Source organism: Bos indicus x Bos taurus, chromosome 4 (genome assembly GCF_003369695.1).
Source record: "Bos indicus x Bos taurus breed Angus x Brahman F1 hybrid chromosome 4, Bos_hybrid_MaternalHap_v2.0, whole genome shotgun sequence".
Classification (NCBI taxonomy): domain Eukaryota; kingdom Metazoa; phylum Chordata; class Mammalia; order Artiodactyla; family Bovidae; genus Bos; species Bos indicus x Bos taurus.
In genome coordinates this window covers 41,893,553-41,917,915 of record NC_040079.1, presented here as the reverse complement: position 1 = coordinate 41,917,915, position 24,363 = coordinate 41,893,553, and the positions used below count along the sequence as shown (strand labels likewise).

General features: G+C 41.4%; 1 protein-coding gene across 8 annotated transcripts in view; it reads right to left on the bottom strand.

Annotated features, from left to right (window-relative positions):
- HECW1 (HECT, C2 and WW domain containing E3 ubiquitin protein ligase 1) overlaps positions 1-24,363 on the bottom strand; it is a 481,203-nt gene that overhangs the window by 305,342 nt on the left and 151,498 nt on the right. The window lies entirely within an intron of this gene.

Sequence of the window (24,363 nt, the reverse complement as noted above, 5' to 3'; positions counted from 1 at the left end):
TTGTTATCATTGTTATTTTATGCTTGAAATCACACATCCAACTCAAGACAATATTCATCCATATTTTCTTTTGACTTATGATGTCACATTTAAATTTAACTCACATCTACTAGGGACTGGTATATGGCTAAAGGAAGAAAAGTATATTTAGGGTCTTTCAAAGTAGTTAATTTGTTGTGTAATATGTTTTATATTCAGATTTGTTTCCACTACTATTATTTACAAATTTTTATTAGGGTCAATTTCTGGGCTATGTATATGGTTCCACTGGTCTTCCATTATATGGCTATAGTAAAACCACACCATCTCAATTACTTTATTCCCCCAAGTTTCTTGGTTATGTTGTTCCATTTATTCTTCTAGATAATTTCTGGACTTGTTTAATGAAATACATACCATTTGTATGTGTTATATTCACATTAATCTATCTCCTTTAGACTTTAGATTTTCAGCCAACCTGTATAAATGAAAACTGAAAGTTTCAATGGAAAACTGAAGTTACGTAAAGTTCACGTTTTCACCCCAGCCAACTGGCAGAGCTCTAATATATCTCAATCTTATGTCCCTTAGTGAGATTTTATATTTTTCTTCAGAATTTCCACATACTTCTTTTTAAAGCTATCTCTAGGTACTTTATAAATAGAATATTCTTTCCCTCACATTTTCCAACTTGATATTCCTGGTTTATATGAAATCTATTGATATCTATTATACTGATTTTGTGTCCTGATACATATTATTTAATTTTTAAATTCTAATGATATTTCAGTTGAATCACTGCAGTTTTTTAGTTCAACAACTGGACATCTTCAAATGTGATCTTAGATTTCTTCTTTTTTATTTTTATGGCATGCTTCTCTTTTCGAAAAAATATTTAAATTTTAAAATCATCTGTTTGCCTGCAATAGGTCTCAGTTGTCTTACTTGGGCTTCTCTTACCTTGGGCGTGGGGTATCTCTTCACAGCTGCTCCAGCAAAGTGCAGCTGCTGCTCCTTACCTTGGACGAGGGGTAACATTCACTGGATCATGGAAAAAGCAAGAGAGTTCCAGAAAAACATCTATTTCTGCTTTATTGACTATGCTAAAGCCTTTGACTGTGTGGATCACAATAAACTGTGGAAAATTCTGAAAGGGATGGGAATACCAGACCACCTGGCCTGCCTCTTGAGAAATCTGTATGCAGGTCAGGAAGCAACAGTTAGAACTGGACATGGAACAACAGACTTGTTCCAAATAGGAAAAGGAGTGCGTCAAGGCTGTATATTGTCACCCTGCTTATTTAACTTATATGCAGAGTACATCATGAGAAACGCTGGACTGGAAGAAACACAAGAAAAACAAGCTGGAATCAAGATTGCCAGGAGAAATGTCAATAACCTCATATATGCAGATGACACCACCTTTATGGCAGAAAGTGAAGAGGAACTAAAAAGCCTCTTGATGAAAGTGAAAGTGGAGAGTGAAAAAGTTGGCTTAAAGCTCAACATTCAGAAAATGAAGATCATGGCATCCAGTCCCATCACTTCATGGGAAATAGATGGGGAAACAGTGGAAACAGTGTCAAACTTTATTTTTCTGGGCTCCAAAATCACTGCAGATGGTGACTGTGACTGCAGCCATGAAATTTAAAGACGCTTACTCCTTGGAAGGAAAGTTATGACCAACCTAGATAGCATATTCAAAAGCAGAGACATTACTTTGCCAACAAAGGTCCATCTAGTCAAGGATATGGTTTTTCCTGTGGTCATGTATGGATGTGAGAGTTGGACTGTGAAGAAGGCTGAGAGCCGAAGAATTGATGCCTTTGAACTGTCATGTTGGAGAAGACTCTTAAGAGTCCCTTGGACTGCAAGGAGATCCAACCAGTCCATTCTGAAGGAGATCAGCCCTGGGATTTCTTTGGAAGGAATGATGCTAAAGCTGAAAGTCCAGTACTTTGGCCACCTCATGCAAAGAGTTGACTCATTGGAAAAGACTCTGATGCTGGGAGGGATTGGGGGCAGGAGGAGAAGGGGACAACAGAGGATGAGATGGCTGGATGGCATCACTGACTCGATGGACATGAGTCTGAGTGAACTCTGGGAGTTGGTGATGGACGGGGAGGCCTGGCGTGCTGCAATTCATGGGGTTGCAAAGAGTTGGACATGACTGAGTGACTGAATTGATAAGTGCTTGAGAAATGCCCCAGTGTTCTATGTACTGGTTATTCTTTAGATTCGTTGCATTCATAGATGGCTGATCTTGCCCTTTCTATTTTTTTAGCTCTCCAAGTATCTTCTCTAGTTTCATCCACTCCTGTAATGAAATTGTCTTCCCAACCCAAATATGTTCCAAATGTTTACTTCTTGGAACCTTGAAATACTGTGTATTGTAGGGAAGTGCCAAGAGAGCAGTAAATGGGTGTCCAGGTCTGGAGTCTCAGATGAAGCCTCCTGAAGGAAACGGCATTCACAGCAAGATGCGAGGCTATTTCTAAGGCCTCCTCAGACAACCATTTTGCCTTTTTGCAATTCCTTTTCTTGGGGCTGGTCTTGATCACTGCCTCCTGTACAGTGTCATGAACCTCTGCCCATAGTTCCTCATTCCTGGCACAGAGCAACTAAAACCCTTGGAATTTCCTGCATGATGGGAGTGCTTTTGTTATTCACAATGACCCCCACCCTTCCCTTCAACCATACCTGAGTTTATGCTACTGAAGTAACTCTCAGTGGATCCCTTTAGTATGAGGGCTGGTTAGCCAAAAAAACCAAAGATGTGATTAAAGAGTTGAAAGTTTCAAACTGCAGTGAGGTGAGAGGGGCTAGAGTTGACCAGTGATTCAATCATTTATGTCTATATAATGAAGCCTCCATAAAAACCCCTAAATGTATGCATATAGCTGATTCACTTTGTTGTAGAGCAGAAACTAACATAACACTGTAAAGGAGCTATACTCCAATTAAGAAAAAAAAAAAAATCCCTAAATGGCAGTATTTAAAGGAACTTCCAAGATGATGAACACACCCACGTGCCAGGTTAGTGGTGCACCCCAATTCCACAGAGACCGAGGCTCCTATGCTTAGGGACTTTCAGAACCTCATCCTATGTACCTCTGGATGTCCACTTTATATCCTTTATGATAAACTGTAGTAACAGGTACAGTGTTTTCCGGAGTTCTGTAAGTCATTCTATCAAAGCATCAAATTCCAGGAGAAGAAGCTGTGGGAATCCCAAGGGGCAGAACTTATAGTTGGTCTGCTGTAGGGTAGCCTGGGAACTCCACTTGCCAGTGGGGTTTAAGGTGGGGGCAGCGAGGTGGGACTGAGGCCTTAACTGTAGAGTCTACACTTCTCTAGGAGTTAGTGTTGCATTGAATCCAACTTTTGGACACCCAGTTGGTATCGGAGAATTGGAGAACTGGTATAGGGAAAGCACATGTTCAGTGTCAGACTTTGTGTTAGAATAAAAGACAAGGTGTTTTAATCTTATTAGTGTGAGTTTATGAGATTGCCACATTTGTAGGTCAAAGTAGGATGTTAGCAATTATGTGCATTTCAACACATGTTATCTGATATTAGGGTTTCTATCTCGTGTGCTTCCTTTCCATGATAAAATCTGTGCCCTTCTCCAAGTACGTCTTCCCTCAGCTGTCCAGGCACATGATAAGGTGTCATTCCTGGTCCCCTTGTGTTTAGGAGGGCCACTGGACCAACGACCATGCAGCACGTTTACCACTTCATGTTGAGCTGTTTAAATGGCTCTGCAGAACCTTTCTGAGCTCTCCCTCCCTCTGAGTGGCAGGTGGCAGCCCTGGAGATGGTGGCTGTCTATCACTCAGCACCTATGGTGACTACCGTGTGCAGAGCAGAATCATGGACTAGTAACTGAGTAAGCAAACGTAATATTTGTTTAAGTCACTGAGATTTGGAGGGGCTGTTTGTTACCACAAATAACCCACTGTAACCTGACTTACTTTCTGTCCACTTTGTTTTCCCAGTTTCTTTATTATATGAACGATATAATTTTGCTTCTATGTGCTCATGTTTTCATGGTAAATAAGAAAAAATGGAGGGATGAATTTAATATACTAAGTCATTTAGTCTAATTACCTTTATAAATTTCATGAAGGGAAAGCAGACAGTAGATACATTCATTTCTTAATAATAGTAAATATTTCTTACTGAAGACAGATGTCCTAAGAAAAGCAAAGAGCAAAATTGTTAGATTTATGCATTTTATCATGTCTTTGTATTTTATGAGTGGTTAATAATGAAAAAGAAATGCAAAGTATAGAGAAATATGAGCTTAAACTTTAAAAAATATAATACTAGAAAGAATAAAATAAATCCTAGAGCCTCTTTCTCTTCCTCCCTCCTTCCCTAGTATTTCTTCCTATGCTTTCATTATTGGTAACAGGGTTCAAAGTATTTTAGCAATAGATGATGTCCTCTATAGTACTAGTCCTGACAATAATATTTGCAATTTTCTATAATTCTTTGTGTTTATTAGTAAATTAATGAAAATCCACACCTGTTTGTCTCTTTGAAGAGGCAGAGATCTTTTTGTTTTTAGATGCTTTAGTGAAATTGCAATTTCCTCTCTGAGGGAAAAAATAATTATTCTCTCTTTAGAATGTAGAAATTAAATTGTACTGTTTTCTGTTTGCTACATAGGTAAGTAGTATCAGGACATGCAGATGAGTAAAGGTATTCAGCATCCTACCAGTCCTCAATAACCACTCTTGTACTTTGGGTATCTAGTCTTTTAAGTGCAACTTATGCATCAAAAGACTTTTGCAGGTTTGGGATAACCTGCTTTTTTCAGCAAACATAGAATGTGACCGTGGGGGTGATTCCCTCTAGCCAAGGTCAAACTGTGTAAGAGGCTGAATTGGGGGCGTGGATGTGAATGTATGGCAGGAGGAACTGGGGTGGGGAGATGGGGAGAAGGTCAGTGTAAACTAAAAACAAAGATATTGGCCCTGCTTATTTCCCAGGACTGCAAGCAGTTACTTATCCAGTCTTTTTGCTCTACTTAGAGAAGCTGTGCAGAGGAAACAAAGCCAGAAATCATATTTTTAACTATAATTATTTTTAATAGTCTGTTTCCCTGTAGAATGCATGTTAACCTCATTACTAGATTGACAACTCCTTGGAGAAGAAAACGAGGTCTTATATTTTCATAATGTAGTTCTGATAAAACAACTGCTAAATAATTATACAACTGATCTTTGGACAACATGGATTTGAACTGTGCATCCCCATTTATATGCGGATTTTGTTTAATAGTAAGTATTCCATGATCCATGGTCAGATGAATCCCAGGTGGGTAATCATAGACACAGAGGAACCTAACTGTAGATGTGGAGGAACCCTCAGAAATAGAGAGTTAACTACAAGTTTTTGACTGCACCCCAACCTCCATATTGTTCAGGAGTCAAGTATAGATTCATTTGGAAACATCGTAACATAGGAAACAGGACCCCACAAAGACTGAGTCTGAAGTCCACCTGAGTCTCCTCCAGCTCAGTAGTCATGGGTTCCTGGAAAAGGTTCATGACATACCCCAGTCTATTTTCTCATGGGTGAAATGATGATATCGATACCTTATTGGTTGCTGTGAATGTTAAATCACATAAAATAGAATAGGTGATGTGTAGATATTACTCAACGACTGATAGCTATTATTTTCTAACTTTCTTGTAGCTCCAAACATTTATCAATTTCTTAGATTTGTAGATTTTTACTGGTTAATTTGTCTAGGCAAGGAATAAGCAAATAACACTGAAAAATAAAAATCTGCCAGTTACTTGTTACAAGACAGAAGCACTAGTGATGGGCTCCTCACCATCACAATAAAGATATAATTGATATGGCCAAAACTCATTAAATCTGAGTATTAATCTGCCAACAGCCACTTGTTAAAAAAAAAAAAAAAAAAAAAGTATAGCCCTGGCATGAAAGAAAACACTTTCTGGCTGCTGGTGTGGTAATCCCTCCTGTTTAACTGAAGGCTTCAAGTAGGTGGAAGTTGTAACCTGTGCCACATATTCCAAGAGTCATAGAGCTGTCAGGTCCTGAGGCCCCACGAGAAGCAGCCAGGACACAAGGGGTTAAACTGCCTTGCCCATGGGGCAGAGCTTTCAAGGGTCACTAGAGGGCAGCAAACAGATGCAGACCAACAGCTGTGTAACCAGAAGCCATTCAAGTAAAGACTGCTCCTTCTGCCCCATCCAGAGACCATACCTGGGATGCTATGCAGAGCCCAGCAGCAAAGTTGGTACTCCAGACAAAAGGTTTTTAAGCAGAAAAGACAATTTTATCTACACCCAAGACAATCTACCTTCTCAATGTCAATAACTCTCAAATATTCATCTCTAGCCCAAACCTATCTTCTGAGTTCCCTGCCTATATATCCACATGAATGTCTCTGTCTCCTGAAATTCATCATCTTTATACTTTCCCACAGACAAGTTGGCGTAGGCGTCAGGAGGATATTCTCTCGAGTTGGACCATCACCTCTCTTCATCTTCACCGATACCACCCAAGTCCATGCCACCAACATGTCTCACTGGAATCACTCCTACGCCCCTCTATTCTCCTCTCAGCTACACCGGTGTGCTTCTACTTTATCCAGAGTTTAAAGAGTTTTTCATAACACAAATCTGTTTAAATGGTCCCGGCTGCTGAAAATTCTTTGAAATTTCCCCTTTTTATTAGAGTGAAAACAGAAATCCACATTGTAACCTGTAATAGCTAGTCTGGCTCCTATCTTTCGCTTGACATCTGTGTTCCACCTACTTTGAACCTTTCAGTTTTACCATGTAGCAAGTTTCCTCTTGCCACAGGAATTTTGCACATACCTGGAACATCTTTTCTACTCTTCTCCTACTTAACATCTCGTCCTTCAACTCTTGGCTCAGACGATACTTCCTTGAGGAAGCCTTTCCTGACCCTTCACTAGGTCATGCCCTTTGTTATTTGCCTTAGAGCATGGTATACTCTTCCTCCACACAACCTTTCCCAACTTGAGATCTCTTTTCATTGCCTTCTGACTTTATTCTTGATAAAAAATCAGCCGTGATATTTTTGGTCATTGTTCCCTTGTATGTAATGTCATTTTTCTCCTGTGGATGCTTGCATGATATTTTCCTCTATCTTTGGTTTTCAGAAATTTGACTGTGATGTGCTTAGGTTCCTTTACAATTTGGAGTTCATTGAAATCTTGGATTTGTAGATTGAAATTTTCCCATAGTATCTGAAAATTTCCAGGTGTTATTTCTTCAAATTTATGTTCTGGCCCATTTTCTCTCTCTTTTCAATTTGGGATTCCAAATACATGTATGTTAGGCCACTTGACAGGTAATTGATGATCTGTAAAGTGTCTCACAATAGTTTTCTCTGTGTCTTAGTTTTAACACTTCCTAACCAGTCTTCAGGTTCACTGATCTTTTCTGTCACAGTTTCTGTTCTTCTGTTAGGCCACAGACTGAATGCTGTGTTCCCCAAAATTCATATGCTAAAAACAGTCCTCAGTAGGATGGTATTAAATGAGGGCTTTGGGATGCAATTAGATCATAAGGGTGAAGTTCTCATAAATGAAATTAATGCCTTTACAAAAAAGGCCCCAGAGAGATTTCTCATCCTTTCTACCATATGTGGTTACCACCATAGGAAGTGGGCTCTCACCGGACATCAAATCTGACCACGTCTTGGTCTTGAACTTCCCAGCCTCCAAAACTGTGAGCCATATATTTCTGTTTATAAGGCACTCATTCTACGGTATTTTGTTGTAGTAGCCCAAACAGACTAAAATACCCATCTAATCTATTTCAGGTAATTTTACTCTAGAATTTCTATGTGGTTCTTTTTCTTATGGTTCCCATTTCTCTGCTGAAATTCATCTACTCATCCACTGTAGCCATCTTTTTAAGAAAATACCTGAATGTACTCACAATAGATGTTTAAAAATCCTTCTCTTTAGTTCTCATATCTGGTTTATCTATGGACCTGCTTCTGCCGATAGATTTTTTTGTTGATTTATCACATTTCCTTGCTTTCCTGCATGTTTTGTAATCTTCTAAATTATCTCTTAAACATTATTCATATAAAAACAACAGAAATATTTTTTGATTTGTTTTCCCACTCAAGTTCTAGCTCTTTCCTAATGATCACTTGAGGAGCAAGTGATCCTTCATATTTTACTAAGAGGTGAGCTGGCTTAAATCTGGACTACATCTCCCATGGCTAGATGCATGGATTTTCTATCCTAGCTTTCACCCTACAGAAGCCACTCTCTACCCTCAACAATTTAACTGCCGCCTAGTTCACAAACTTTGCCTCTGCCAGTTCCAACACACACGCACACACAAATCTTTTTGCCAACAAGTTAGACCAATGCCAATGACAAGTCTATGAGCATAGGTTGTTTAACAAGCAAGTAGGATATTTTCAATCACCCTTGATTCCTATTAGACAAATGGAGTGTTTCTAGATTTTCTGGGCCAATACATCAAAAAAAAAAAGCCTGAGTCTGAACTGCCTGTCTATATTCCTATTCAATTATGCTAGTTTAGTCCTGTTTTTGAGCTATTCCTGACCAAGATCTACCTGAAAATAAAGTCTATAATTAGTCTCAGTAGCTGTATGCCCTCTGAGCTTCATATTAAAACATTATACTAGAAAAGACATGGGGACATGGGATTTGAAGTTAAATGAACCTGAGTTTGAATGCTAGCCCCACGACTTTTTATAGCTGGGACACTGGCATCTTATTAAGCTTTCTGAGAACCAATTTCGTTACTCATAGATGGAGAAAACAATATCTGCCTCATAGGATTGGGAGGACTTAACGAGCATTTAATAAGTAATGAGCACTGAATGAAATCTTGCCATATGCCAGGTATTAGGCTAAGTGCTTCATCCATGTTATCTCATTTAAATGTCACAACGTTCTTTGTAGTTCATACTGTTATTATTATTCTCATGGTGATATGAAAAAATTGAGTTTTAAAGAGGCAAAGTCATTTACCTCTGTCATGTAAGTCAGTAGTGGTAAAACAAGGATATAAACCTAAAAAATCTGAAGAAAGGGCCTATAGTTATATTTATTGACCATGGTTAAATTCCTGGAACTTACTGACCTTCAACATAGTGCTTTTACTATTAATAATTAATATCACTAAAATTAATAATGCAAATAAAGTAAATCTTCATTTAGTTGGCTTGGTCTAGATGACCATGTTTTAGATGTCTTGTTTTCCCACCAACTTACCACTAGAGGCTTCTTACTACGCCCCTCTGAGAGTCAGAACTCTGACCTGGACGCCATGCCTCTCGCTTAGGGCTCTAACCTGCCCTGCTAATATCAGCCTCCTTACCCATAAGGCAGAGTCCTGCTCAACTGCTTAGAAGAACATTCCCGGAGTGTACCCAAGGACTCATGTTAGTAGATGATACGTTTAAAAAATGCCATACAAATGCTGCTTTTCTGAATCTCCCTCTCATCACATACCAAACATTCTGAGAGCCCCTTCAGCTAAGAAATCAGATATAGTTTGTTTGACCTAGGGTTGTCCAGGTTTCCCTGTTTATGTGAACGCAGAAGCCTTTTATGGACAACTATTGATTCCTCATCTTGGAGTGTTATATATATGTGTCTTCATGTAAACATCTGTGTCCTGTTCCTTTAGATGCTCCACAGCCCTTAAAGCAGAAATCAGTTAAGGCTCACAGATTGCATGAATGATTGAAAGAGAAAGCAAATACCTAGCAGTAATCACTGTAACACAAATTGTTAATTGGGAAGGAGAAAAGAGTAGACATTTTTCCTTTTAGTTTCCTGACTCCTCTGTCAATTATACTAAAATGTTTAGACTAAGGTTGAAAGTGAAAGTGTTAGTCACTCAGTGTCTGACTCTTTGCGACCCCATGGACTGTAGCCCACTGGTCTCCTCTGTCTATGGAATTCTCCAGGCAAGAATACTGCAGTGGGTTGCCATTTCCTCTTCCTGACCCAGGGATCCAACCTAGGTCTCCTGCATTACAGGCAGATTATTTACCATCTGAGCCACCAGCCCACCAGACTCAGGTTGAAATGAAGTATAAACGGAACCAAACAAGTGATTCACAATACATTTGCTATACACATTTCTTTCCTTTTTGTGGGGGTGGGGAAGGGAATATATATTATCTATATACATTTCTTTCCTTTTGGGGCCACACAGAGAAGGGAGATAAAGAGGAGGATAATATTCCTAGGAAATGTTGCTTTTAGTGCAGTGTCTCTTACTGAACTAATCAGTCTCTTGGTAGACATTACGCTAATGTATTACTTATTAATTATTCCAGTATTTGACTGTGATATTATTAATAAGGAGGAATTACTTCAGTGCTCATCTTTTACTCTACTACATTCTTACTAGGTTTGAACTGTAATTCTTCCTTTTTACAGTGCTCTGTAGGTCTCTTACTCCACACATAGCTTTATGACACAATAAACTCACCCTTCACATTCACTATTTTGGGTAGCATAATAAAGGAAATAAAGTCATTATTCTTTTTCTTGAAAACCCTCAAAATATCGATGAGGGCTTACTATGTTATGGACTGAGAGTGTGCAAGAACTTGAAGAGCAATTTCCCACAGAAAAGAGTAAAAATCTATCTATCTAATAATTGGGGCTGATATACAAGGTAAGGAGGAATACATTTTGAAAATTAAAAAGATGGTTCTAGAAAAGATCAACTAAAAAGTACTGCCTTGTCTTATTTTTATACCTCTTCATATTAAATAATGAGATCATATTTTCTTGGTAGCAGGTGACATCAATTTTTAGAATAAGGAAGACAAATTGTCCTCTCTTACCTAATCAACTACAGTTCATGTTTCCATGTCCAAGTAAGCATCCTTTCCTCAGGGATACTTCCTAAATCCCAGTCCAGATAAAGCTCCCCACTTACCTATGCTCACAGAGCTATGTTCTTTGACTTCATAATACCTATATTGGCTACAATTTGAATGGGTTTCTCCTTTCACTGGACTCAAAGTCTGGAAAGTCACGGCTGGCTTTGCTCACCATTTTATCACCTGCACTTAGCACAGCATCTGGTCCAGAGTAAACCGGCCACAAATATTTATGAATAAGCAATATGTTAAACAGAAAATATTTGTGGAATAAATCTTGCTATAGGCAATGGTGATTGAAGTTCTCAAAACAACGTAGTGCAGTATCTGAAACAGTACTTGATTCCTTAATGGTTTTTATTTCTAATCTTTTTGCTTGGAAGTAGGATTCATGATCACAGAAAACTAGCCAATCTGATCACATGCACCACAGCCTTGTCTAACTCAAAGAAACTAAGCCATGCCATGTGGGGCCACTCAAGACAGATGGGTCATGGTGGAGAGGTCTGTATTCTTGCCTTGAGAACCCCATAAACAGTATGAAAAGGCAAAATGATAGGATACTGAAAGAGGAACTTCCCAGGTCAGTAGGTGCTCAATATGCTATGGGAGATCAGTGGAGAGATAACTCAAGAAAGAATGAAGGGATGGAGCCAAAGCAAAAACAATACTCAGCTGTGGATGTGACTGGTGATAGAAGCAAGGTCTGATGCTGTAAAGAGCAATATTGCATAGGAACCTGGAATGTCGGGTCCATGAATCAAGGCAAATTGGAAGTGGTCAAATAAGAGATGGCAAGAGTGAACATCGACATTCTAGGAATCAGCGAACTAAAATGGACTGGAATGGGTGAATTTAACTCAGATGACCATTATATCTATTTCTGTGGGCAGGAATCCCTTAGAAGAAGTGGAGTAGCCATCATGGTCAAAAAAAGAGTCCGAAATGCAGCACTTGGATGCAATCTCAAAAACGAAAGAATGATCTCTGTTTGTTTCCAAGGCAAACCATTCAAAATCACGGTAATCCAAGCCTATGCCCCAACCAGTAACGCTGAAGAAGCTGAAGTTGAATGGTTCTATGAAGACTTACAAGACCTTTTAGAACACCCAAAAAAGATGTCCTTTTCATTATAGGGGACTGGAATGCAAAAGTAGGAAGTCAAGAAACACCTGGAGTAACAGGAAAATTTGGCCTTGGAGTACAGAATGAAGCAGGGTAAAGGCTAATAGAGTTTTGCCGAGAGAACGCACTGGTCATAGTAAACACACTCTTCCAACAACACAAGAGAAGACTCTACACATGGACATCACCAGATGGTCAACGTTGAAATCAGATTGATTATATTATTTTCAGCCAAAGATGGAGAAGCTCTATATAGTCAGCAAAAACAAGACTGGGAGCTGACTGTGGCTCAGATCATGAACTCCTTATTGTCAAATGCAGATTTAAATTGAAGAAAGTAGGGAAAACCACTAGACCATTCAGGTATGACCTAAATCAAATCCCTTATACAGTGGAAGTGAGAAATAGATTTAAGGGGCTAGATCTGATAGATGGCCTGATGAACTATGGACGGAGGTTCGTGACATTGTGCAGGAGACAGGGATCAAGACCATCCCCATGGAAAAGAAATGCAAAAACTTAAAATGGCTGTCTGAGGAGGCCTTACAAATAGCTGTGAAAAGAAGAGAAGTGAAAAGCAAACAAGAAAAGGAAAGATATTCCCATTTGAATGCAGAGTTCCAAAGAATAACAAGGAGAGATAAGAAAGCCTTCCTCAGTGATCAGTGCAAAGAAATAGAGCAAAACAACAGAATGGGAAAGACTAGAGACCTCTTCAAGAAAATTAGAGATAACAAGGGAACATCTCATGTGAAGATGGGCTCGATAAAGGACAGAAATGGTATGGACCTAACAGAAGCAGAAGATATTAAGAAGAGGTGGCAAGGATACACAGAAGAACTAAACAAAAAGATCTTCATGACTCAGATAATCATGATGGTGTGATCACTCACCTAGAGCCAGACATCCTGGAATGTGAAGTCAAGTGGCCCTTAGAAAGCATCACTATGAACAAAGCTAGTGGAGGTGATGGAATTTCAAATCCTGAAAGATGATGCTGTGAAAGTGCTGCACTCAATATGCTAGCAAATTTGGAAAACTCAGCAGTGGCCACAGGACTGGAAAAGATCAGTTTTCATTCCAATCCCAAAGAAAGGCAATCCCAAAGAATGCTCAAACTACCGCACAATTGCACTCATCTCACATGCTAATAAAGCTATACTCAAAATTCTCCAAGCCATGCATCAGCAATACGTGAACCATGAACATCCAGATGTTCAAGCTGGTTTTAGAAAAAGCAGAGGAACCAGAGATCAAATTGCCAGCATCTGCTGGATCATTGAAAAGGCAAGAGAGTTCCAGAAAAACATCTATTTCTGTTTTATTGACTATACCAAAGCCTTTGACTGTGTGTATCACAATAAACTGTGGGAAATTCTGAAAGAGATGGGAATACCAGAACACCTGATCTGCCTCTTGAGAAACCTATATGCAGGTCAGGAAGCAACAGTTAGAAGTGGACATGGAACAACAGACTGGTTCCAAATAGGGAAAGGAGTACGTCAAGGCTGTATATTGTCACCTTGCTTATTCAACTTATATGCAGAGTACATCATGGGAAACGCTGGACTGGAAGAAGCAAAAGCTGGAATCAAGATTGCCGGGAGAAATATCAATAACCTCAGATATGCAGATGACACCACCCTTATGGCCGAAAGTGAAGAGGAAGTAAAAAGCCTCTTTTTGAAAGTGAAAGAGGAGAGTGAAAAAGTTGGTTTAAAGCTCAACATTCAGCAAAGTAAGATCATGGCATCTGGTTCCATCTCTTCATGGCAAATAGATGGGGAAACAGTGTCAGACTTTATTTTTGGGGGCTCCAAAATCATTGCAGATGGTGATTGCAGCCATGAAATTAAAAGATGCTTAGTCCTTGGAAGGAAAGTTATGACCAACCTAGATAGCATATTCAAAAGCAGAGATATTACTTTGCCAACAAAGGTCCATCTAGTCAAGGCTATGGTTTTTCCAGTGGTCATGTATGGATGTGAGAGTTGGACTCTGAAGAAAGCTGAGTGCCAAAGAATTGATGCTTTTGAACTGTGGTGCTGGAGAAGACTCTTGAGAGTCCCTTGGACTGCAAGGAGATCCAACCAGTCCATCCTAAAGGAGACCAGTCCTGGGTGTTTATTGGAAGGACTGATGCTGAGGCTGAAACTGAAATACTTTGGCCACATCATGCGAAGAGTTGACTCATTGGAAAAGACCCTGATGCTGGGAGGGATTGGGGGCAGGAGGAGAAGAGGATGGCAGAGGATGAGATGGCTGGATGGCATCACCGACTCGATGCACATGAGTCTGGGTGAACTCTGGGAGTTGGCGATGGGCAGGGAGGCCTGGCGTGCTGCGATTCATGGGGTCGCAGAGAGTTGGACATGACTGAGTGACCGAACTGAACTGAACTGATGATTCCAGATGAGGAATCAAAACAAATGGGTTAGCAACTTGGATCCCATTGGGCACACATTCAGCTCTCAGATGCCCTAATTTTTAATAATATAGAGCTGGGATTCTAATTGTTAATTCATTGTATTGATTCCCTAGGACATTGTGTTTCCCATTCTTGACTTGTAATCGAACTTTTCCATACATGTCTGCAATAAAGAAGAAGGGAGTGGGTTACTGAATGGAGTGCACAGAGATGATACAGGGTAGCCCACTGAGGAAAGTGGTCCCAGAGAAAGTAACTCAATACCCTCATTTTAGTAACACCTCAGGGTCTTAGGGGTATAAGTGACTTTGATGGAGACAAATTTAAACAGCTAACAGTTACAATTGGTTCTGTGGTTTTCAAGGAAGTAGAGAGTGACTGTTTCTGGCGGAGGGAGGGCCAGTGTCAAGGAGGAGAGAAATGATGATTTAATGGAAGTAGAGCTGACAGGGGCCTGGCTCCTCGCACACTTTCACACAGCATGTTCCAAGGTAGCTGGAGGTCTGAACCTTTGCTGAAGAAAATGGGGAAGGCAAGGAAGTTTTTATTGAGTTCCTGTGAATATGATGTCAGCAGATCGTATCCTGACTTAATGCTGATATGTGTGCTTTCTAGTATATTCTGTTGAACTCTTTGACACAACTTTCCAGTGAGAATGCATGAGAGAATTCATGAAAAGGTGCAGATACATGTGCTACAATATAAGATTGGTAGACCATGTCATACTTCTAACAAATACCTAAATTGTGTTATCCTTCACTTATGCTATTTTACTTCACTATACTATTTTACCCTGAGTGGTCATTGATTTTCCTGTGCAAGAAGGATCCTCTGTGACTGGTCTCCTCAGGTTTGAAAAGACCTGAAGATAAGATGAAATTTGAGACTGACTCAGGAAACAAAGATATTTCCCGGACAATTGTTAATCTAACCTTTGGAGACTTATTAATAGTCAATCAAGATTTTCCGGGAAACTCCCCCTTAATATGAGCTTTTGGTTGAAAGACAGAAGTTTTTCTACATAGATCCTGGGCGCAAAGACTTGAGCCCTCTTCCAGGTTGCTCAGGGGGCAGCTCTAAGGAAGTCCCTTGCTTCCTCAGTTATCAAATGAAGGCAATTTCCTGTGATAGCTCTGTCCACCTCTTAAGATTGGAGGGAATGTTGTGGATTTTAAAGCACTTGGAAAATTGAAAGTAATAAACAAATAGAAAACAGTGTTATTGTAAGTGTGGAGTAAAGCTTGATGCAGAACTACCAGCAGTCATAATAAAATAATCATACTTAATCTGGCAATTTATGTTCATAGGCCTCTATACAGAGGCCTGGCTTCCCTGGTAGCTCAGCTGATAAAGAATCCACTTGCAATGCAAGAGACCCAGGTTCGATTCCTGGGTTGGGAAGATCCCCTGGAGAAGGGAAAGTCTACCCACTCCAGTATTCTGGCCTGGAGAATTCCATGGACTGTATAGTCCATGGGGTCACAAAGAGTTGGACACGACTGAGTGACTTTCATTTCCACTTTCACTTTATACAGAGGCCCATTCTAAATTAAAGCTAATAAAGAACGTAGGTTTGTGTATACCAACTGACGTGTAAATGGAGCCTGCATCATTATCATCATCCCTGTTACCACCACCGCCTTCATTACCATCAGCATCACCATCATCCTTGTTATCATCACTGTTGATGTTGAGCAACTACTGTCTCAGGCACGAGACAGGACCTTGCCCTTCATGTTACCATTAAATCCACAAGACTGCTCCATTGTTATCCTCATTTGAGAACAAAGGGGTTATGATAGGGACAGAGTAAAGGGACAAAGTAGGTGATTAAATAGTTAATCCCACTAGCAGATTGTAAGTAGAAAAGATATGAGAGACCCCTGTAAGTTAATGATTACTCAAACAAGGTTTGCTTAACCACAAAACCAAACAGGCTTGCTTAGCAACAAAACCATGCAACGGAAGCACGAGGCGTGCTCCAAAACAATAGAACAGTGGTGGCACGAGGCCCATTTCCTGCATAGTGAACCCAGTAAGTTAGGACATGCTCTCTGCACATATAAAAAACAATAGAACAGTGGTGGCATGAGGCCCATATCCTGCATAGTGAACCCAGTAAGTTAGGACATGCTCTCTGCACATATAAAAAAACAATAATTTGTGGACCTATCCTGTCCATGTAGGGACAAAAAAACTCCACTGTCCAACCCGGAGGAGAAGTCAACGATGAAAGCATGACATCCACTCAAGAATGATACAGGTATTCTCCCCCTCCCCACTTTTCCTTTGATTATCAAACTGTAGCCCAGTAAGTTCTCAGGGCATGGCACCTTCTTGCCCACCTACTTGTAGGCCTCACAAGCATCCTATTCTAATAAATCACTTATCACTTTGTTTCTCACTAAAGTCTTTCAGACATAAAGGACTGGAGCTCTTCAGAGCTCCCTGGAACGCTACCTAATGGTTTCAGTTAGAAGCTCCATAAAGCTGCTACTGGTTCCCAAACTCATTCAGATATCAAAATAACCTGAGGGTTTTTAAAAAATGCAGATGCTTCGGTCTTACAAAAAACCTAAAGCAGAGACTCTATTGATGGATCCAGAGCAGTTGTGAATTTATTTCCAAGCTCTACAGATGGTTATTTTGAGCAGGTGGATTTGTGAATGACTGAGCTCAGTAACGTCTCCAAGGTCACAAAGCTGGGAGCAAAGCTGGACCCTAACCAGGCTGGTCCCTGATTCCCGTGTCAGTGCTTAACCACTTTTCTGTCTTGCCTGCCTGGAAATAACAATCTATTTAATTTAACAGCTGTCTTTTAATGACTTTAATTGGATTTTCCACATCCTACCTCCACTGTTAAACTATACTGCAAGATTACTTTTCCCTTAATGACCATTTAGATGTTTCAGATGAATGACTTAGTTCCCAAGGATACTTTATACCATGGCCAACTGTTAATGATATGGTGGCATTTACCTGAATATAATAACTACCAAAAATTAAGATCACAAAATGTGAGGGTCTGTGTTTGACTGGGGAACTCACAACCAGTGATCAGAGAATATCCATTCAGGGTTGAAGGAGTTTTTCTTGCAAGAGGCTGTTAGTCAAAGTGGATAGAGCCAATGGCTGTGGTGAAAGTATATGCTTTATCTACTTGAAGGTCTATGTGAATTTCCCAGGAATCTTATTAAAAAGCATATATTAATTTAGCATTTCTGGAGTGGGCTTGACAGTATACATTTCTAAGCTCCCAGCTGATGCTAAAGCTGCTGGGGATCCTAGGCAACTGTAGCCATAGAATGGCCATGAGGAGATCCACCTTCAGAAGAATGAGCACAGCCCTGATGAGTGAGGATCAGACTGCCCCCTAGCAATGGGAACATTGGGTGGGGCAAAAAATTGCAGAGGACAGTCAGAGGTATCCTTCTGACAGGAGAAAAAGAACAGATGGAAGGCATTGCCCAGTAAAGCTCTATTATCTATTATGGAGTAGGGAAATGTTATTTGTTTAAGTAAATTTAAACACTGATTAGAGGGCTTACAAACATATGGTTATGATAGTTACATACATTTGGAAATATTCTGTGTGAGTGAGTGAATTCTAGGTCAACACTGATTGACCAGCTGGGACAAGAAGGGTGCTGCTGAACAATGAGTTTCTCGGGAGGATCCCATGAGCCAAGGATCCCATGGCACGTGCCCTGTCTAGCTCAGGGGACACCGCCTCTTGCAATCATTGTGGTCACACCCCTACCTGTCAGGTGATGAATGGCATGGTACTGTGAAAAGTCAAACAGAAATGAAATAAACAGTAATTGGAACATGTGCTTTGGCTAATACATTTTGTTCTTCATGTCAGGGGAAGATTTGGTTGATGGATTTGTCTAAGGGACAAAGGATGAAATAACCAGAGAATGGGCTTTCATTTTAATTAGGTGGAACTGTAATGAAACTATAACTCTTAGAACATCTGAGTTATTTACAACCTGTAACTATCCAGAATGAAAATATACTAGGTGTTGTGAACTGCATTGAGTCTCCTGCTCTTCTGGGTCATGTGAAAGCCATCTGGGACTGCAAAAGGACAGGGTTCATTCTTCAACTAGATGGCTTCTCCAACTTAGCCTGGAACTGTGAAAGTTTGGTAGCACCTTGACAGCCCCTTGTAGCTAGCAGAAAGCATTGAGCCTACCTAAAGTGACTGAAGGGGAAGGAAGGAGGAGAAAGCTCCATGGGCCCATCTAGTTAGGAAGGGTTCTGATACAGGAAACATCACTGCTCTGAACTTCTGAAGGGCTGGCACCAAAATAGGCTGGAACCATGGCTGCCTTTAGAGGCAGGTGAGCTAAGTGGCAACAATGACAATCAGAAGGTCCTAACAGAGACCACATTCAGTTCTTGCCACCTACTGCCAAGCAGAACTGGAGCTCAGGGCTGCAAGAACTTTTGCTTTTTTTCCCAAAAGAAACCAATTTTTCTGTAAAATTGCCTATTTTTTTTTCTTACAGGTCATCAACAAGATCATATCCAACAAAAGCCACTGGCAGCTAAATAAAATAATGTCTTTAAGGTGTGTAGAGGTGGTAGTAACCATGGGACTGTATTTTTACACAAGTTCAGAAACAGCATGGGTTTTCAGAGATTGAACCCAGAAGTGGGATGCAGCAGCAGAGAAGGTGAACATGGTGTTTCCAGGCCCTCTCTTCCCCACACATGCTTACCCTGCTCTCTTTCTTCTTACCCCCTCTCCATTCCTGACAACATGTTATAAACTTATTTGTGATGTTCACCTTCTGACAAGCCCCTCCCCTCAACCAGAATGAATTCTTCATGAGGGCAGGGGCTCATCCGTCTTCTCTTGGTTGTCTCTCCCACACATCGGCCGTTATCTGGTTCATAGCAGGTGCATAATTAATAGGTGCCCAGTGAATAATAAATGACTGATCCATGCCTTGATCTGAAACATCAAAGCCAGGAGGAGCTTGTGTTATAGGGCTCTTATGCCAGAGTCTGATGTCCAATTTCTAGGGGTTCTTGAGGTTGCTTTGGGTAACTCAGGATAATTCCTATCCAAAAATTTGAAGGAGAATAAAATAAATCCTAAATCCTGCTTCTACTTTGCTAAAAAAAAATCTGCAAGAGAGAAAGGCAAATACACATCCACTCATGTGTTTAGCTGTGATCATGAAAATCCTGACTTCTTGTCTGAAGCCGTGTAAAACAAGAACTTTCATTTAGAAAGCAGAGCTGAGTAAACAGACCCAGGACCCATATCTGCTGACACACGGTGCTGTACGGAGAGTGTAGCAGGACATTAGGAATGCTGCGTTCTCTAAGAATTCTGCACACAAATGGGCATGAGGGGATAAAAAGCAATGCTGGGGAACTTCTAGTTCTTGCTGAAAAAGAAAATTCTGGCTCTAAATCTAGCACTACCCAGCAAGAAGGGCATCTCCTCTGTGGCTGCAAATAAAGCTGGTACTCCTTTGCTCAAACAAAACCACTTATCATACACTACTTCAAATAAGCAAAGCTCCAAACAGCTAGCCACACATGCATGTTTTTGCCACCTGCTGTCTGTGCAAAATAGCTATGCCATGTGCATGCCCTAGTTTAAACCAATCTTTGAATTTCACACAAAAGCATTCTCCCTCTACCAAGCTCCTTTCCTAAAGTTAAGTCCACAAAAGGATAGAAATACATTTCCTGTTAAGTGAGGAAAAAAAAAAGAAAGATGTTTAAAGGACAGTCCAGACCTTTTATAAAAGCACTTACTTTGAAAGAACAGGACAGATTATGTATTCAAAACAAGACACCTTCTACAGAGCAGACGGAGAAGTTGTTCACTGTCCCAGCCTTGCTCTGGGCTTGCAGCTCCGGTCCTGCTGGGGGTAGTTAACAGAAACGGTTGAGCCTGCGTGGCCTGGTCCTCCAGGGCTGCTGCATCAGGATGACGCTCAGAACTATCATTGGGGCAGGCTGTGAGCAAGTCAGCAGGGCAGTCTTACCTCTGTGCTGAGGCTGCTGCTTTCTAATGAGAAAATACTGGTGGCAGAGCTCTCCCCTCAGGTTCAGGCAGACCCAAAGCACCCCAGATAATCCTAGTTCAAGGTTAGGGGAGCACCCATCACCTGTTGGGCAGAGGCAAGCAGACCCTGAAGAAGACATCCCTTGTCAGGTCAGACCCCTTCCAGACTCACTCAAGACTACTGGTCTCCTTGACATAGTTCCTTGACTCTGCCAAGGGCATGACTCAGCTCACCCGTTAGCAATGTGGATCACAGTATTTCTCTCTCCGAGTCCAGGAGGACTGAGTTAAGGCAGTGACTGGAGAAAGGCTAGAGGGGAGACCATGGTGGTCCCTAACTTGGTAAAGTCGAAAGCTTGTGGCTTCATATGCAGGGAGATTTAGCTACAGTAGTCACTGCAGTACTGTGGCTTAGGACTCTAGAAACCGAAGACTATTTGGTGGGGGAGAAGAAGGAGAGTAAAGAGGAGAGGAGGGAGAGGGGAGGAGGAGCGAGAGGAAGAGGGGAAAGAAGAGAATCAGAGGAGGAGGAAGAGGATAGCAGTCAGCTTTTTAATTGAGTTTCCAAATCAATAAGTGTAGAGAATTAATGGTATGCCGACTTTCTATTGGTGTCAAGATGACAAATTGTAGGGTGGAACTGAGGCTTCTGATGACATTTTCCATTTATGCCTGGATGACACTGTAACTGAAAAGCCAGACAGAGCTATAGTGGAAGTTAAGGAGAGCCAGCTGTGCGCTTCAGACACCCAAGGATTCACACCTCGGTTTTCTAATTCATTCTAGACATGGAGCTCACCCTGCGTGGATACAAAGGGGTGGGATAAGGTCCAGGAAGTCTTGGGATCACTTTCAGTTTGAAATATATAATAAGAACACAAAATGTCAGGGAGCCATAGCATTCCTTTATCATATAGTCTGGGGTCAAGAGGAAGCAACAGACCAGGAACACTCCATAACTTAACAGAAGTTGTGAGCAGACTTGGGTCTACGGGGTGTTGGGTCAGGAACAGACAGGAAGCTGAGTGGAGCTGAGTCCTGGGCTTCCTGGGGCCCTGCCATCTCTGGGAGATCCTGGGCACAGTCTCTCTGGTCCTCACTTTCTGTGTGAGAAGTTTTGAGATTCCTGGAATCTTAAAGGCCTATTCTTCTAAATCTCTTCACCTAGCACACGCCCTGACCCAGAGAGAAACCTAATAAGCCAGAGTTTGCTCTCTTTCTTCCACTCCCCTCCCTCCCACTACATTAGGCTGTGAATTCTGGCAAAGGATCACATCTTAGCACTGTCTCCCTGTCTCCAGCTGCTTCTGATCAAATTCTGAAAAGCCCAGAAAAACTGATTTTCTGAAGTCCCTGGAGGGTGTGGCAGATGAGCTTCTCAGAGAGCCCTTTAAGAAAGGACTCCACTGCCCAGCTTCCAGGAGGGCATCAGCTAACAACCCCCAACTCCTTCAGGTCCACCTCAGCCTTTGAGATGTGGTCTTCTGAGGGTGCTCTGAGCGACATGAGGCTACCAAGGCCTGGCTAACCCCACCCAATATGAGTGTTTCAAAACAGGCAGGCATTGCTCCTGAGAGCTCTGGTCTGGAAGAGACTGTCAGGCTGCAGTCCCGGCCTGATTCTTCTTCCTCTTCTCTTCCAGGCTTTACTTTTCTCATGAACAATCAGCGTCTATGTCCTCAGGGACCCAACAAACACAGAGATGCTAATCATTGTAACACACAAGCCATAAGGTTTGTTTGTTTTTCCAAAATGGAGCTTTGAGAGGTTTCAGGAAACTTATCTTTGAGCAAGAAGACCCTCTTTGTAGCATAATGATCTGCCTTGTAGATTCCTTCTCCATTGTCTTGTTCATTAACACTTAGTTCCCACCAGTTGTAGCAGTTCTCAGCCAGGGGTGCCTATTAGACCTTTTTAACAGCTAGTAATGCTGCACACTCATTTTGCAACATGGTAGATCTTCTTGGAACATATTAGGAAGGTGTAGAAAACCTTGGGATCATTTTTTATTTTGAAGATTTAATCAAAAAAGGCAAAAGTTATAGGGCCAGAAGATTTCCTTTATCCTACAGAGTTGGGGACAGGAAGTTTTACAGTGACTTGCAATGGAAACTGGGAATAAAGCAGCTGATTCTGTCCCCTCGGGTTTCCAGTGTCATTGTCATGCAAGAGGTTGTGGTTATGATTGCATTTCATAAACTATGTCCTTTGGGAGAATCAGCTGTGATCGCTGTCTTCTCTTTCTTGTTAATCAGGGAGTGCTCACTCACATAAATGTCAGGGGAGGATGCTCAACTGTTGTGTTTCCTGGATCACTGAATAAAATCCCCTGAGATGATGTGTGTGCCCACTTAACTGTGCTACTAGATTCAGAGAGTTTTATTTCAAGGAACAGTTTGTATCTGAAAATGCAGAGGAGCTGAGATTCCCTGGGACGGGGAAGTCCCCACTTTGCAAGGATGTTAGTCTTGGAAAGAGAAAAGGGGGGACATTCTACCAAAATGTTAAATGCACCCAAAGGAACTACTTGATATTTTTAAAAGGCTTCTCAGTATATCTTTACATCCAAAGAGAAAATTCAGAAGTCCCAGCAGGGTATAAGCAGATGAGAGTGCCATGCATTGGGAAAAATGTTCTTTTAGCAAAAGTCAAGTGTTCCCCAAATGGGGAAGACTAGGGGTGGGAGTAACCGGGTGAACTTCGAGAAAGCAACTCTGACAGCACAACAGACTGGGATGTGCCATAAGAAAAGGACATTTAAAGTCACCACACTCTGACTGTCCCTGGACATTTAGCAGCACACAACTAGGTCCCAATTTAATTCTTCCTGAATATAATACACAAAATGCTCATTCTCTAAATGCATTCATCAAAACTCACTCATTAAGAAAGCACCCCTCTGGGTGCTCTGGAAGTGGTGCCCTGGGGTGAGATGGAAGAGAAGGGCTGAGCTTGAGGCCTGCTCATCCTGCTACAGGCTGGGCACCACCGGGACACTTAAGGAACATCCCCATGCATTCTTATCCTCGCTGAACGGTTATTTCAGGGATTAGTTGAATCTGCACTTGAATATGCTTAGTACATATGTGAGGCACTGTGCAGATGTAACTTTTATTATTTGTAAACAAAAGCCTCATTTCAAGATTGGCTGAGTGCATGCTCCCAGGGCAGCACCAGGGCCCACGGACAAGGATGCTAGCTCAGAAAGCCTGGATGCGTTTGAATCCCTGCTCCTCACTTACCCACTGGGAGACTTAGAGCAGTGACTGAGCCCTCTTTGGCCCAGTTCTCTAGTACATCAATGGTCATATCTACCTCTTCAGATTGTCGTGAGTGGAGAGGAACTGACACAAGAAAAGTGTGCAACACAAACGCTGATGCACCGTGCATATGTGCAAATAAGTAAATATGAGCTGCGATTTTTACAAGCCAGGGCTGCGCCCACAAGTCATAAAACTGTGCAATCCTAGCAGCAGAGGACTTAGAGGGACGTTTGAGGGGATCTGAAAGAAGGATCCTTTGGGAGAGCCACCAGCTGCTTGAGGTCCACTGCAATGAGCTGGTAACCTCCCAGTGGCTGGTTCCACTCAGAATCAGCAGGAGAAATCATTGCTCTGGTCTCCAGGTGTGCTTCTCCATGCCCGTATCAACTGCAAAGTATTCACCCACACCCCAGCAGAGCTCCGAGCTGTCATTCCAGAAGGAGCGTCAGAGAGTGTTCGCTTCCGGGTACAAATTCACTTGTGACAACCGTACATTCACATCACACAAGAAGAACGCAACATGCAAAGAACATCATCTCAAAATGGAGCACAGTCAAATTTGGGGTGAGGGGGAGATGCAGGCAGTGGGGGAGGGGTGGGTGATGGATCTCAAATGTCAGGGCTGCACT